Source organism: Ctenopharyngodon idella, chromosome 22 (genome assembly GCF_019924925.1).
Source record: "Ctenopharyngodon idella isolate HZGC_01 chromosome 22, HZGC01, whole genome shotgun sequence".
NCBI lineage: Eukaryota > Metazoa > Chordata > Actinopteri > Cypriniformes > Xenocyprididae > Ctenopharyngodon > Ctenopharyngodon idella.
Window position 1 is genome coordinate 30091820 of NC_067241.1, and position 16539 is coordinate 30108358.

Consider the following 16539-nt stretch of genomic DNA (forward strand, 5'->3'; position numbering starts at 1 on the left):
TTTGTAAGATCATTGTCATCTAAGTAATTCCAAAAATCGCGAGGCAGACGACGACATTAAGTGATCAAATGCACTCAACTTATTAACGCAACACAGTCCACACCACCACCCAGTGGATTTAGTTATAACTGCGAGTTTTAGTGGGATTTATCATGGATTCACTGCATTTACGGCCAGCAAAGCAATATAGTAAAATTTGAATATTATTTTTATTTTTTGAATATTAATTACAGATCGAATATTTGTGCACACCCCTACTAGCTAGCCGGTTGAATCCCTGCTTATTTCAGCAGCTATTCTGACGCTTGTGTAGTATTAGTTCTGATTCAGAAGGAAATAAAAGGATAGAAAAACTAAAAATATTCCAAATTATTATGGAATATTAATTTTCCATTTGCCTCTTCCCTGACATCATTTTCAATGAAAACCTATGGCCTAGGCTATTTCATTGTATTTTATCCAGACAATGCAATATTAATTATTGCATTTGTCTATTTCAAAGATGTCAGGGAAGAGGCAAATGAGCATTCTTTCATGCTTCGCTCTGAAGGATCAGCTCCCTAAAAAGGTAGCCAGGTCAGAGGAGGAGACTGTGGAGAGGACAGTAGTGGATGCAGTAGATGAGTCAGTGGAGGACACTGTGGAGGAGACAGCTAGGGTGTCAGTAGAGGATGAGTCCGTGGAAGAGACTGTGGAGGACACCATAGAGGAGACAGTGGAGAACCCACTGGAAACAGGGAAAAAGAGAGGATTAAGTGGAGCAGCCACCTATAGGTGTTTCTTTAAGAAGGAGTGGTCAACCCGATGGCCATTCATCACAATGGGAACCACCAGCTCCTTCTACTGGTGCTCAGTCTGCAGACAAGAGAACTCCTGTGAGTTCTCATCAAGGCGTGAGGGACATAAGCAGACATGTGGAAGGCAAGGGACATCGAGCAAAAGAACAGGCTTTAAAATCAGCCAGCAATGTTGCACAGTTCTACACGCCGGCAACTTCTGTTGGAGGCATGAGTGTACAAGAGGCCAAGGTACATAGCACAGGAAAATCAAAAGGCTGGTGTCAATATTTGATGAATTGCAAATTGTTGGTTATATTACCAAGAAAACTTTTCTAATGTTTTATGAGTTATTTAATCAATTGTTTCTGTTGCAGACCAGGAGGGCTGAGGTGAAGGTTGCCGTTGCAATGGTGCAGCACAATGTTCCATTTGCCGTTGCTGACCATTTCAGCCCCTTGTACAAAGAATGTTTTAGAGACTCCCCCACGGCTCAGAGCTTTAAGAGCGCAAGCACCAAAACAACATGCATCATAAATGAAGCAGTGGCACCTCATTTCAAGAAAGAACTGGTGATGAAGATGAGAGAGAATCCCTTCACACTTGTCACAGATGGCTCAAATGATACTGGTATGAGTTTAACAACTACCAGTAATTTGTATTTTTTTTTATCCATTTCTACATGTACACTCATACAATTTTTGAACAACATGTAGGTTTAGTTATGCACCTTATTTTTACAGGTCTAGAGAAGATGAATTCCCTCACAGTAAGAATATTTGACACCAACAAAGTTGTGCACAGATTCCTTGATATGTGCACCACCAGTGGGGGGAGCTGTGGAACTGCTGAAGTGATTTATAAAAAAAATCAATGACACCTTGCAGAAAAGTAACATCCCTTGGAGAAATTGTGTAGGTCTCTCTATTGACAATGCTCCTGTCAATACAGGAGCCAAAAATTCAATTGCAGCCAGAATGCTGAGGGAAAATTGCAGCATTTACATACATGGATGCCCCTGTCATATTATCCTCAACACTGCCAAACATGCAGGGCCGAAGTTTTTGGAAGTAAGTTCAAACATGTACACTTTATATTACCAATCTGTTAAGCCCAATGCCAAGTAAAACAGTTTGCTGATAGTGTTGTAATAAATATTTGAATTCATGTATTGCAGATATCCGGATTTGATCCAGAGGATCTGACTGTGGATGTTGGGTATTGGTTTAAGGGAAGCACCAACCGTAAAGGTTACCTGGCAGGTTTGTGATTCAACCAGCTCTACTGTTATACAACAAAATTCAGACATTTTTAATTTGTTTGCTATATATATATATATATATATATATCTGCGGCAGTATGGGCCACTTACCAGCTATTTTAAGTCTTTAAGTATGTTGCTTATTTCATTGATAGTTGTACAGGTGCATTACACCAGACTAAATATGTATTTTTAAGAAAAACCTGTTTTTATTTACAGATGAGAAACAACCAAGGTTTAGAAGGCTGGTGGATGCTTTTTCCAAGCCCCTAACTGAAGTCTACCTCCTCTTCTTTCAAGCAATCCTGCCAATGTTCTCCACACTGAACCTCCTCCTCCAGAGAGAAAGGTCTTCCATCTTCCAGCTCCATGGAGAGGTAAAATGCAAGGGTTGGGCCATCCTGCTGCCAAGGATGTCTGCTTATTTTTCATGGGCTGAAATGTCCTTTTTCAAGTAATACATGGAAATCTTTTATGAACTACAAATTTGCAGATGACAAAGTTCATCATGAAAATGTGTGCGAGGTGCATGATGCCGTTAGCACTACAGGGCCGACAAGTCCTACAAGGACCCAGTAAACCAACTGCCAGGTAAAACTTTCAAGTCTCACATTAGGAGATAAACCTGTATTCCAATTGACCTCAAATATACTTTTTGGGAAGATTGTTGTTGGGCGATCTCTCTGATGTTATGGAAAAGGCATAAAATGTGTGTAGGCATACAATGTATATGTAGTCTATGGGTAAAATAGCATGCTTATTGCTTACATAGAGTAATACCTTCAACCACTTACACTTATTGTGCATATCTTGCTGAATCTATGTGCACTTACTGTTTGTCTGTCTAGTTTTGAGTTAAAGTGCTGATTGCCAAGTGAAATTCCTGTGTGTCTACCTGATGAATTTGGCAAGTAAAAAGTTACTTTGATTCTGAGATATTGTTTAAACTACCTGGACTTAATTTGCTTTATCTCTTTCTGTTCTCTGTCTGGTAGGAGAAAAACTAAATGTTGGCTTCACCACCAGAGCTACCCTCAACAGGCTCCTTGAGACTGGACACATCACACCTCAGGAGGTGCAACTATTTCAGTAGGCAGCACTAGCATTTCTGTTCAGGGCTGCGGAGTATGGGATGAACAAACCCCCACTGAAGGAGGCCCTTCTGAAGCATGCCAAAATTGTTGACGTGCAACAGAGGACTGAGTGTGGGGTCGAAGATGCTCCTGTCTGCTCGATTGCTCCTGTCTGCCTCGCTGCTCGCTGCTCACTGCTCAGATTGGTTTGCGTCTGTAACTCCGTATAGCTTTGTTTTGAATCTCTTACTTTTATTCATTGTTGCTTTTTTTTTTTTATTACCTTATATGTAATATTGCCTACCACACTAATCTGACGTCGCTAGCTTGTAATCTTTGAATCTAAATCGCTGTTACAACGCATTTGCATTTGCAGCGCTAGCTTGTTAACTTGTTAACAGTCTCTCGCGCGCTCCTTTTTCAACGCGCTCTTCAAACAGCTGTGGTAAATCGGATCAGTCTACAAACACGGTGAGTCATGTCATCCTCTCCCAGCATTGCTACCTGTTCCATTTGCCACATGTTTACCATAGCTCTCTCTGTCAGCGACGAGGGATTTACATGTCATAAATGTAGGGAAATAGTCAGGCTGACAGAGAGAGTCTCAGAATTAGAGACACGCATCCAAACTTTAATCGAGGATAGTAAGAATGCAAGGGCTTCAGATACTGTTTTGGATGCGACTAGCTTAGTGAACTCTGTACATTGTTCGGTTCCGGCTGTAGAGCCCGCGCAGCAGGGCACTTGGGTAACGGTGAGGCGGCCTAGCCGCGGAAAACACCACTCTTCCGTTCCAATAAGAATATCAAACAGGTTCTCCCCACTCAGTGATACACCCACTGAGAATCCTGTTGAAAGTGCCCTAGTTATTGGCGATTCTATTACACGGAACGTGAAAATAGAGACACCAGCCACCATAGTCACATGTTTGCCGGGAGCCAGAGCACCTGACATCAAAGCAAATTTAAAAGTGCTGGCTAATGCTAATCGTAAATACTCTAAGATTATTATTCACGTCGGCACTAATGATGTTCGACTTCGCCAGTCGGAGATCACTAAAATTAACATTAAAGAGGTGTGTGAACTCGCAAGTACAATGTCAGGAGAAGTAATTTGCTCTGGCCCCCTTCCTGTTCGTCGGAGTGATGAGATAGTTAGCAGATTATCATCACTCAATGGCTGGCTGTCTAAGTGGTGTCCGCAAAATAATATAGGTTTCATAGACAATTGGAAAAGTTTTTGGGGCAGACCTGACCTGTTAAAAAGAGATGGTATTCATCCCTCCCGGGATGGTGCTGCTCTTCTCTCTAGTAATATGGCACATAGTCTTAGAACTGAAACATGACAAACTGGGGCCCAGGTCAGAAAGCAGACAGACTGGCTAAACCGACCGTCTGCTGTCTGCCTCACGTTACAGAAGTCAGAAAATTCAGATAACTCCCAACACATAGAAACTCTTACACCTAGATATTTTCAAATAGAGACTGTGTCTGTACCCCGAATTAGTAAAAACAAAAAACTTCCAAACCCATTTAATGGTAAAAATTTAATTGATGTTCAACAAATAAAAAATAGAGATAATAATGCTAAACAAATGATAAAACTCGGGTTGTTAAATATTAGATCCCTTTCTTCAAAATCACTTATTGTTAATGATATTATCAAAGATAATAATCTAGATGTGCTGTGTTTGACAGAAACTTGGCTAAAACCGGACGATTACATTACTTTAAATGAGTCTAGTCCTCAAGGTTTCGATTATTGACACAATGCCCGTCAGAAAGGCAAAGGGGGAGGTGTTGCTGTAATCTATAGTAATATTTACAGTATTAGTCAGAAGTCTTTCAAATATAATTCCTTCGAAACTATGGTACTTTACGTAACATTATGTAAGTTGACATTTGTGCTGGCTACTGTATACAGGCCACCAGGACACAATACAGACTTCATCAAAGAATTTGCTGACTTTCTATCAGAGTTAGTACTAGCTGCAGATAAAGTCCTTGTTGTTGGTGATTTTAATATTCATGTAGATAATAAAAAAGACGCATTAGGATTGGCATTTGCAGATATTCTAAACTCTATTGGTGTTAGACAACATGTGTCAGGACCCACTCATTGTCGTAATCATACTTTAGATCTAATATTGTCACATGGAATCGATATTGATGCTGTTGAAATTCTGCAGCAGAGTGACGACATCTCAGATCATTATCTAGTCTCGTGTATACTACATTTAGTCAAGGCGGCTAAACTGCCTCCATGCCATAAATATGGTAGAACCATCACTTCTACCACTAAAGATTGCTTTATAAATAATCTTCCTGATCATTTTCATCGCCTTAGCATACCAGACAGCTTAGAAGACCTCGATGTTGCAACAGAAACTATTGCCTCTGTCTTTTCCAGCACATTAGACTCAGTTGCTCCTTTGTGTTTAAAAAAGATTAAGGAAATTAATCCAATGCCATGGTACAATGACCACACTCGGGCCCTAAAGTTAGCAGCCAGAAAAATGGAGCGCAGCTGGAAGAAATCAAAACTAGAAGTATTTCGTATTTTGTGGAGAGAGAGAATGATTGAGTACAGAAAGGCCTTAAAATCTGCTAGATCTGCCTATTTTTCAAAACTCTTAGAAGAAAATAAACACAACCCTAGGTATTTATTTGATACAGTTGCTAAATTAACAAGAAATAAAGCTTCAACTTCTGATGTTTCCAAAGAGCACAGCAGTAATGACTTTATGAACTTCTTTACTTGCAAGATTGATAATATTAGAGGAAAAATAATAACCATGCAACCGTCTACTACAGTATCGTGTCAGATAGTGCATTGTAGTGTCCCTGAGGAAAAATTCAATTCATTTACTGCTTTAGGAGAGGAAGAATTGTCTAAACTTGTTAAATCATCAAAATCAACAACATGTATGTTAGACCCTATACCGACTAAGCTATTGAAAGAAATGCTTCCAGAGGTCATAGATCCTCTTCTCAATATCGTCAATTCATCTTTATCATTAGGATACGTACCAAAAACTTTTAAGCTGGCTATTATTAAACCTCTTATTAAAAAACCACAACTTGATCCTGGAGAATTAGTCAATTACAGGCCGATCTCAAATCTCACTTTTCTGTCAAAAATACTAGAAAAGGCAGTATCATCACAACTATGTTCCTTTTTAGAAAGAAATGGTATCTGTGAGGATTTCCAGTCAGGATTTAGACCGTACCATAGTACTGAGACTGCTCTCATTAGAGTTACTAATGATCTGCTCTTATCATCAGATCGTGGTTGTATCTCTCTATTAGTGTTACTGGATCTTAGTGCAGCATTTGACACTATTGATCACAATATTCTTTTAAATAAACTCGAAAATTATGTTGGCATTAGTGGAATTGCATTGTCATGGTTCAAATCATACTTATCTGACCGTTATCAGTTTGTAGTAGTAAACGAAGACATGTCATATCGATCACAAGTTCAATATGGAGTACCGCAAGGCTCAGTACTAGGACCGTTGCTGTTCACTCTGTACATGCTACCCTTGGGAGATATCATTAGGAAGCATGGCGTTAGTTTTCACTGTTACGCTGATGATACTCAGCTCTATATTTCTTCGCGCCCTGACGAAACTTACCAATTCACAAAATTAACGAAATGCATAGCTGATATAAAAAATTGGATGACCAGTAATTTCCTACTACTAAATTCAGAAAAAACAGAGATTCTAATTTTTGGACCAAAAACTTCTTCACGTAATAACCTAGAATATTGTCTAACACTTGATGGCTGCTCTGTTAAGTCTTCGTCGTCAGTTAGGAACCTGGGTGTGCTCTTTGATACCAATCTTTCATTTGAAGGCCATGTTACTAGCATCTGTAAAACCGCATTCTTCCATCTTAAAAATATATCTAAACTACGACATATGCTCTCAATGAAAAATGCAGAACAGTTAGTTCATGCGTTCATGACCTCAAGGCTAGATTACTGTAATGCTCTACTGGGTGGTTGTTCTGCTCGCCTGATAAATAAACTACAGCTCGTACAAAATGCAGCAGCTAGAGTTCTTACTAGAACCAGGAAGTATGACCATATTAGCCCAGTTCTGTCAACACTGCATTGGCTTCCTGTTAAACATCGTATAGATTTTAAAATCTTGCTAATTACTTACAAAGCACTAAATGGTTTAGCTCCCCAGTACCTGAGCGAGCTCCTAATTCATTATAGTCCTTCACGTCTATTGCGATATCAGAATTCAGGCCAGCTGATAATACCTAGAATATCTAAATCAACTGCAGGTGGTAGATCCTTCTCCTATTTGGCACCTAAACTCTGGAACAATCTTCCTAGCATTGTTCGGGAAGCAGACACACTCTGTCAGTTTAAATCTAGACTAAAAACGCATCTCTTTAACCTGGCATACACATAACACATTACCAATTTATATTTTTAAATCCGTTAAAGGATTATTAGGTCAGCCGGAACCGGGAACACTTCCTGTAACACCTGATGTACTCGTTACATCAGAAGTAGAATGGCATCTACGCTAATATTAGTCTTTCTGTTTATCCCGAGGTTCACCGTAGTCAACCGGATCCGGGCCGTATCCAGGTAAGACCAAGGACCTGCACCTTGATACGACCACAACGCAGCCCTGACGTATCAGCAGAGATTGAGTCAACTAGATCATCCACTGTGAGGGCCTCATCGACACGACAGCCACGACACAGTTCCTCAACAACCGTCCATACTGGCGTGATCCTCAATACGATCCTCAATTGGATGGAACTGAAATAAATACTTTTAATGTTGCGATCCTATTGGACTTATGATAGCAACCTGAATTGTAACAAAGCACTGTTGGCCAGAGGAGAACTGGCACCCCGACTAAGCCTGGTTTCTCCCAAGGTTTTTTTCTCCATTTTAACACCAATTTGCCACTTGTCTGCCACCTGATGTCACCTGATGGAGTTTGGGTTCCTTGCTGCTGTCGCCTCTGGCTTGCTTAGTTGGGGACACTTGACTTGACATTTGATATTCAACAGTGCTTTGATCTGCCTGCATTGACACTATTCTTTAAGAGCTGCTGTGCAGCCAAACAATGTACCAGTTATCAATGTAAAGCTGCTTTGACACAATCTACATTGTAAAAAGCGCTATATAAATAAAGGTGACTTGACTTGACTATACTTCGTAGACAGGCAAGGGTTTCACATTTTTCAGGATTTCAACATATTGAATACTTTAAGTTTAATTTTGATCGTGGTCACAAAACAAATCCTTAATCAGTTCTTTACACATGGTGCTTTTTTTAGATTCCAGGAACTACTTCCTTTCCATGGGCCAGAGGAACAGGACAAGGTGAGTGAGGAGTTCCTGGAGTATCAGCTCATAGATATCCCCATGCCCCAAGATCCCACCACCTTTAATGTTGAGGAGTTTTGGGGGAGTATGTCCTCAATCAAGAGCAAGGTAAGAAATATTTGGTACCACATGACATACACATAATTAATTGAAATCATAAAAGCAAAGCATTTGAGTAATAGAGGCTCTTGGTTTCTTTTTTACAAAGGTGACCGGTTTGAGCCAGTTTGGGAGGCTTTCGAAAATAGCTGCATTAGTGTTAGTGCTCCCACATTCAAATGCAGACGCTGAGAGGGTTTTCTCCATGGTTGGACTAAATAAAACCAAAACCAGGAACAGCTTGGCCCTAGATGGAACTCTGTCATCCATCATGATGGCCTGGAACCATGTTTCAAATGGGAGCCACCAACCCCTGTGCTGAAGGCCTCAAAACCTGCTACCAACACCTACAATAAACAACACTAACCATTATCTCTCTCTCTCTCTCTCTCTCTCTCTCTCACACTCACTCACTCACTCACTCACATACACACTAAAATGCTGAATTAAATAAATATTTTTTTATTTGTACGAATTTGTGTCATTTTTCATATCACACCCCCATCCCCACCCAAACCCCCGTCATTGCCGCCGCTGCCGAAATCTCACTCTGAACTCAGTTCAAAACTTGAGAGCCCTGTATTTTGTTTGGAGTTTTTGGTAGGAAATCCTGGGTGGGGGTACGCTTCTCACGCAGCTGAACTCATTTGGAGAACGGCTGTTACGAGGTTTAGCATTTCAAGTCGCCTCGAGCCCAGCAGTCCTTTGAAGACTAGTTAGGTTAGTTTCAACAAGCAGGCATATCGGAGATGTAAAGCCAATGGAAATCCTGGTGAGTACTCTGTTTTCTCCCTGTTCTTCGCTTAAATTGATTATAAAGAGAGCATGTTTTCACGTGTTGGTATTATGTGATAGTTATGCCACTTTAGACGAGGAATTAAGTGGATGTTTGTGTAGACCGGTTAAAATGTAAAACTTGGCTTGGTTTACACGAAAATCTTGTGTTAGGGACAATAGCACGTTATAGATGATTAGTGAATCGGGTTGAAATCGCTGTTATAGCCTATTGATTACGACCGATTGTTGTTTACTATTTGTAAATTAGCACTGCATCGTTGGGTAATGCGGGTTGTACAAATTCCTATTATAAATCTGCATTGTTTTTTCCACTTTAAAGCACTGGAATTGTTGCATTGAAACAGTGACTTTATGGCCTGTGGAGATTAAACTGAATGATAAAACTAATAAATTTGGTTTTGAGTTTGTTCGTTCATCTTATGTGTTTCTAGTGTTGTTATAGTGGATTATCGAGCTAGGCTGTATGAAATGTTATGTCAATATGGGTAATACTGAATCATTTTTTAGGGAGGTTTATTAGGATTATTTGGATTTATTGTGGTCAATTTATTAACTAATCTTCATTGTGTAATTTTTATGCTAATTCAAAATGACTTCCAATGAGGAATTGAATGTAGAACTTTCTGAGAAGTTTCTAGATAGGTGCACCAAAGAACAACTTTTAGAACTCGCAGAGAGTCATGCTATTGTTTTGACTAGTAATAAGAAGCGCAAGGAAGATTTGTTAAGGGCTGTTAAAAGCCAGTTGATAGCCAAAGGAATTCTTGTTATAGGAGATGAGACTAGTTTTGGTAAGGTATTGTCTCCATGTGTAGAGAGAGATTTAATGTCAAAAGAAAAACAAACACAGTTCGAAACAGAGAGACTATCGTTTGAAGGTACTCAAGCATTAAAATATAAGGAATGGGAAAAACGGGTTCAGTTTAAAAAATTGGAGCTTGACAAGAGCGTGAGCGTGCTCAGTTTGAGTTGAAAAAATTAGAGTATGCACGTGAGTGAACGTGAACGGAGGCAGTATGAGATGAGAAAGCTAGAGCTTGAACTGGAAGTTAAGAAAGCTGAAGCTTCTAAATCCGTTCAGGTTGTGCAGACTTCTTTTGATGTTGGTCGAAACATTAAGATGGTTCCTCCATTTTGTGAACGTGATGTAGACAAGTATTTTGCCCATTTTGAAAGAGTTGCTTCTCTAAAATGGCCAGAAGAAGTCTGGACCTTACTTCTAAAACAACAGCCATTTTGAGAGCGTATGAGTTAGTGCCCGAGGCTTATCGCCAACGATTTCGGGGTTACAAAAATCTTGAAAAACAAACTTATGTTGAATTCGCTCGGGAAAAAGAGATTGTTTACAAGATGGTGTGAGTCTCAGAAAGTAGAAACTTTGAAACAGTTGAGGGAGTTAATTCTTGTAGAAGAATTTAAAAACTGTGTGCCAGGGTCTGTGTCTACTTATTTGAATGAGCAAAAGGCCCTGACCTTAGCTAATGCAGCTGTGTTGGCTGATGACTTTGTTCTGACTCACAGAGTTTCTTTTGCTGATAGAGCATCAAGTGATCAGAGTAAAAAGTCATTTCGGAATTGGTGGACACCTCCAGTGATTACATCAGGCACTGTGCCATGTGTGCCCCCTGTGAGTCAGAATGTTTCATCAGATAAGAAAGGTAAGGTGGTCTGCTTTTATTGTCACAAAGTAGGACATAAAATCTCTGAATGTACCACTTTAAAGAAGTCAGCTAAGCCAGTTGGATTAGTTGGGCTTGAACCACTGGAGATTCATGCGTACGAACAGAGTTCTGCGGGTAAGAAGGCAATATCAACTCGGGTAGATGTTGGGGATCATTATACAGAGTATGCTCCATTTATTACTACCAGTATCGTGTCTCTGCCAGGTCAAGAGGGAGAAGTTTCTGTGCAAATCCTGAGAGACACGGGAGCTGCTCAGTCCTTCTTGTTAGCAGGAGTTCTTCCACTCTCAGGTCAGACTGCAACAGGGAAGGATGTATTGATTAGGGGGATAGAAATGACTTTTTTTTTTTTTAAAGTTCCCTTACACAAGGTACATCTTATCTCTGATCTTGTAACTGGTGATGTGATTGTTGGAGTACGATTTTCTCTTCCTGTCCCAGGTGTTGCTTTTATTCTGGGGAATGATCTTGCTCAGAGAAATGTTTAGGGACCATCAAAACCTGTACCATCTACTGTTGTAGTTTCCTCGCCTGTGTCTGCAGATATTCCTGATGAATGTGGTCAGAAATTTCCCCATGTGTTTCCTTCCTGTGCTGTCACCCGAGCCAGAGGAAAACAACTCAAAGCTGACTGGCTGTGTGAAGGTGAAATTTCTTTATGTCCTGACAGTGAGGTAACCATAGAGAAAACTTTACCTGTTCATTCTGAGAATTATGTTGATGAAAGTGGTCTTCTACCATCAAATGAATTGATGGTGAGACAGTTGAAGATGAACCACTTGGTATGACCTTAACGGACAACATTGCTTGCGATTCATCTGACTACTTTTCTGAGGAGTCTGTTTTTCAGGAGAACGGAATATCAGAAAATCTTTTGTCGTCTATATTTAATGTCTCTTGAGAGAACTTGATTCAAGAGCAGTTAGCTGATGCAACTCTTAAACCTTTGTTTTCAATGGTCTGTATTGAAGGAGATATTAAGACTTAGCTACCTTCCTGCTACTTTCTAAAAGAGGGGTTGTTGCTTAGACGGTGGGTTAGCGAAACTGAACCAATCACTAAAGCTTATGTTCAAGTTGTAGTTCCTCGTAAATTTAGACAATCTGTGATCATGTTAGCTCACGATGGAGTGGCTGGACATATGGGGGTGAGGAAAACATATGATCGATTGCAACGTAAATTCTTTTGGCCTGGATTAAAAAAAGAGATGTGGCCAAGTTTATTTGAACTTGTCATGTGTGCCAACTCACTGGTAAGCCAAACCAGAAAATCCCTGTGGCTCCTCTCCAACCTATTCCAGCAATGTCAAAACCATTTGAGTATTTGCTCATTGATTGTGTAGGTCCCTTACCTAGATCAAAGACTGGTCATCTGTATTTACTAACAGTGATGTGTTTATCTACTCGATATCCAGCTGCGTATCCTGACAGGTCCATCACTACAAAATCTATTCTCAAATCTATTCTCTGACTTTGTCAACATTTGGCATTCCCAGAATTATCCAGTCTGACCAGGGCTCTAATTTTATGAGCCATCAGTTCGCTAAGGCTTTGTGACAATTAAAAATCGGCCATAACATTTCCAGTGCATACCACCCTCAGAGTCAAGGGGCCCTTGAAAGATTTCATCAGACCCTGAAGTCATTGCTGCGGTCATATTGTGTGGAACTTGGGTCTGATTGGGAGGAGGTGCTGCCTTGGCTGCTTATGGGTGTTAGAGAGGGTACTGGATTTAGTCCAAATGATTTGGTATTCGGGCATGAAATTAATGGTCCCACTGCAGTTCTTGCTGATAACTGGATCCCCACTGATCCCTCCAAAAATGTTCTGGATTATGTTAGTGGTTTTCGATATTGGCTGTATGAAGCTTGAGCAATTGCCCAGAGAAAACTGGGGAAATCGCAGAGTAAGATGGAGAGGTTGTTTAATAAACAAGCAGTGTCTCGAAAATTTGAAGTTGGAGACCAAGTATTAGCTTTGTTGCCTCTTGTAAATAACCCTTTTTAAGCCCGTTTTGCAGGTCCTTATCCTGTCCTTAAATGCCTCTCTGGACAGAATTATCTGCTGAAAACCCCAGAACGACGTAAGGAAGTACAGGTTTGCCACAAATCTTTTAAAGCCTTATTTTCCTCCTACATCTTCTGTTGGGTTAGTAACCACTGTGTTAGATGATTCTTCACATTTGAGTGGAAAGGGGACTTCCTCTTCAAAAAGTTCTTCCTTGGATTGTATTGGGGATGACTGTGTCAATCTTCCTTCTCGAGGTATTATTGAAGGACGATTGAATAACTCTGAGATGTATGCAAAATTGGTCCATTTACCCCATCTCTCTCAGTCTGAGAAAAGTGACATTCTTCCGTTAGTGGAGTCTTTTCCTAACTTGTTTTCTGATGTGCCTAGTTGCACTACAGTTATTGAACATGACATTGATGTGGGTACCACTTTACCAATTAAGCAGCATGCATATAGGGTAAATCCTATGAAGCATGAATTGTTGAAAAAGGAGGTTGGTTACTTACTGATGAACAACTTGGCTGAGCCCAGCTTTAGTGCTTGGAGTTCACCTTGTCTTCTCGTAAACAAGCCCAATGGATCCTACAGATTTGTACAGACTATTGTAAGCTAAATTCCATCACTAAGCCTGATTGTTATCCTTTACATTTTAAAGTTTATCCTAACATTTTGAAGTTTATTTGGGATCTTCTGCCAGTCCAATTGTGGTCTATACAGACTATAATCCTTTGGTGTTTTTACACCGAATGAAAAATCATGGAGTGGAGTCTCATTTTACAATCATTTTCCCTTGACATTAAACACATTGGGGGCAGCGAAAATGTTATTGCTGATGCCCTATCTCGAGCGTAAGATTGTAGATTTTGTTGTGTTTCCCATTTTTCCTCCTTCTCTTTCTATCCTGTTTCCTAGGGCCCAGGAAACCGGAACCAAGTGGAGTGGGGAACAACTGGTGGATTTTTTTTTTTTTTTTTTTTTTTTGTATTCCTTTAGAGGAATACTTTTGTGGGGGAGGTGTTACGCCTGCCTGTTTCCCCCTGCTGGCTCTGCTAAACAGTGCAGACGTTAGTTGGGCAACAGGTGCATTTTTATTAGTAATCCGCCCTCTAATATGGCGTTAGTATAAAAGATCTGTGCGCCTTAGAGTAAGCTCTCTCTCTCAATTTTTCTCTCTTTTTTTTTTATATATATATATATATATATGTGTGTGTGTGTATGTGTGTATATATATATATATATGTGTGTGTGTGTGTGTGTATATATATATGTATATATATATATATATATAAAACATTTTTTTTTTCCTTTATTGGTTGATTTTTTTTTGGATTGTTTAATAATTGTTTTCTTGTTCTTTAAATAAATTGGTTTATTGTTTGAACAATTTGTTGTTTGCCTCTTATGTTGCGGTATATGAGCCAGCCGTAACAAGTGTTACAGGGAGACAGGAACAACACCTGATCATCCTTGCAGTGCCACACCATGTGTAACCATATGTCCCCCCAGACATGTTTGAGAACTTGCAAATGCCTTGGTATAAGAGTGGAGTAACACCTGACAGAAGGAACTGTAAAATCTGCTGCAGTCCATGAGGAGAAGATGCACTGTAGTACATAAACGGCAGATACTGTTACTTTTTAAATTGAAATGGTTCAGAATTAACTAATCATCAAGCTCATGTGCAATAGTACACACCTGTCTTCACCTGAATTGACTCTGATTAACAAATAAATCTCAGCTGTTCTTGTCAATTTTCTGACATCTTGGTTGTATGCTACTACAAAGAGCTTATGAAGCATCAACAGGATCTCATTGTTGAACGGTATATTGTTTAGGTGAGGGCTAAACAAATCATCAAGGCAATAGAAATACCATTGAACACAGTGCTATCTCCTGTATTCTTTATCTGTCTGGGCTAAAGGGCAGGTAAAACACAAATACACATATTGCAAAAACACATCCAAACCATGTGGGGAAAAATGTGTTGTGATCTGATAAGACCAATATTGAACTTTTTGGCCAAAATTGTAAAAAGTATGTTTGTAACTAAGTATTAGTTCAGGGGTGTCCACGCTTATGCAGTTAGTTATACTTTTTCTTAGTTTTTATATACTTATTTATTTTCTCTCTGAAATGTGTCACTTTGGTTTTTGGCATTTCCTAGGTTGTAATTTTACATTAAACTTGCAAAAGTTAGGTTATGATTTATCTTGTTTCAGTTTTTTACATCACAAAAAGAAGTTATTTTAAAAGTTGACTATGTTGACTAAGTAGACTTTTTATATCCACTGTAATAGCAATTTTTTCAGACTTTTCATTTTTATGCCCCCTATTGCTAATTGGCTGCAAGTGTGTTGTGGTACTCTGTCTGTTCAGTCTGATCCACTTTGTTTTTCTGCTATTTACACAGCCAGGATTTATGTACAAACACAATATTTTTGTCAGCACACACACAGAACAAATATCTAGCAAATATTGACAAAATTGTTTGTTTGGGCATTTCTAAGAAATCGCTTACTGCACCTTTAACTGAATGCACCAGTGTACAGAATGTTTTGACTCTACATGCTTTTACTTTCTCTTTTGCTCCTTAATTTGATATGTGTAACCATGATTTGCTTTGCTGGTTGTCCTGCTGCAAGGTAAATACAGCTTCATTTCACACCTCCTAATCCAATTTCACACTGTTCATGGGGTCAAGAAGAGAGAGACTGTTGTGTCAATCTCTCTTTCCCCCATTAAATTTTTTCTCTCTCTCTCTCTCTCTCTCTCTCTCCACTCCTCCACTAATCTAGTTTCCATCCTGCAGCAAGAGGTTAGTGTATTTTGGAGACACAGGGCTGGTCGTGTGGTTTGGAGCACACGTGTGGGGAACTCAAGAAACTAAACACACTGGTTTAAATGAAGGTCAAGTGAAAAGGATACTGGACCAAAGCAGGTTAGTTCTCAGATTTAACATGCTCTCTTACACACGTAATGAACACACGTGAACATACCTCAAACAAAAGTACAATATTGATTGTAAATAAATGTCCCTTCAACTGGCCTTCAACCCTGTAATATTCAACCACTGAAACGCATACACACACAGGTGGGAAAATATGATTTAACTTGAAGTTTAGCACTGATCCCTTCAAGTGAAAGTAATAACATCAATAATCCTGTAATTTTTAGACATAAATGGCAGTTTCCTGTGAATGGGCCAAAAGTCCTTAACACCATTAATTCACTACACACAAAATACAACACACAATTACATGTTCCCTCAAATAACTGCACTGTGTTTAGCCAAGGGACATATCTTTTTGCCTTTATTAGGTTGGAAAGATCATTTAAGCGTTTAACGTTAGCAGTAATGAATAATGATATGGACAGGAGAGCAGAGGTCAACACAGGAGTGTAGATGCTAGAGGAATGCTTGCAATGCTAATTGAACATGTAATTCACCTTGACACTCCAACTGCCTAAAGCAGT

At 39.5% G+C, this 16539-nt stretch overlaps 1 long non-coding RNA gene across 1 annotated transcript; it reads left to right on the forward strand.

The window, feature by feature from the left end:
* The first annotated feature begins 1954 nt into the window (after positions 1-1954).
* On the forward strand, positions 1955-2956 carry LOC127505200 (uncharacterized). The gene is made up of 4 exons (XR_007927638.1): positions 1955-2038; positions 2257-2414; positions 2531-2628; positions 2886-2956. It is a non-coding gene; the product is annotated as an uncharacterized LOC127505200 (long non-coding RNA).
* The last annotated feature ends 13583 nt before the right edge of the window (positions 2957-16539 follow it).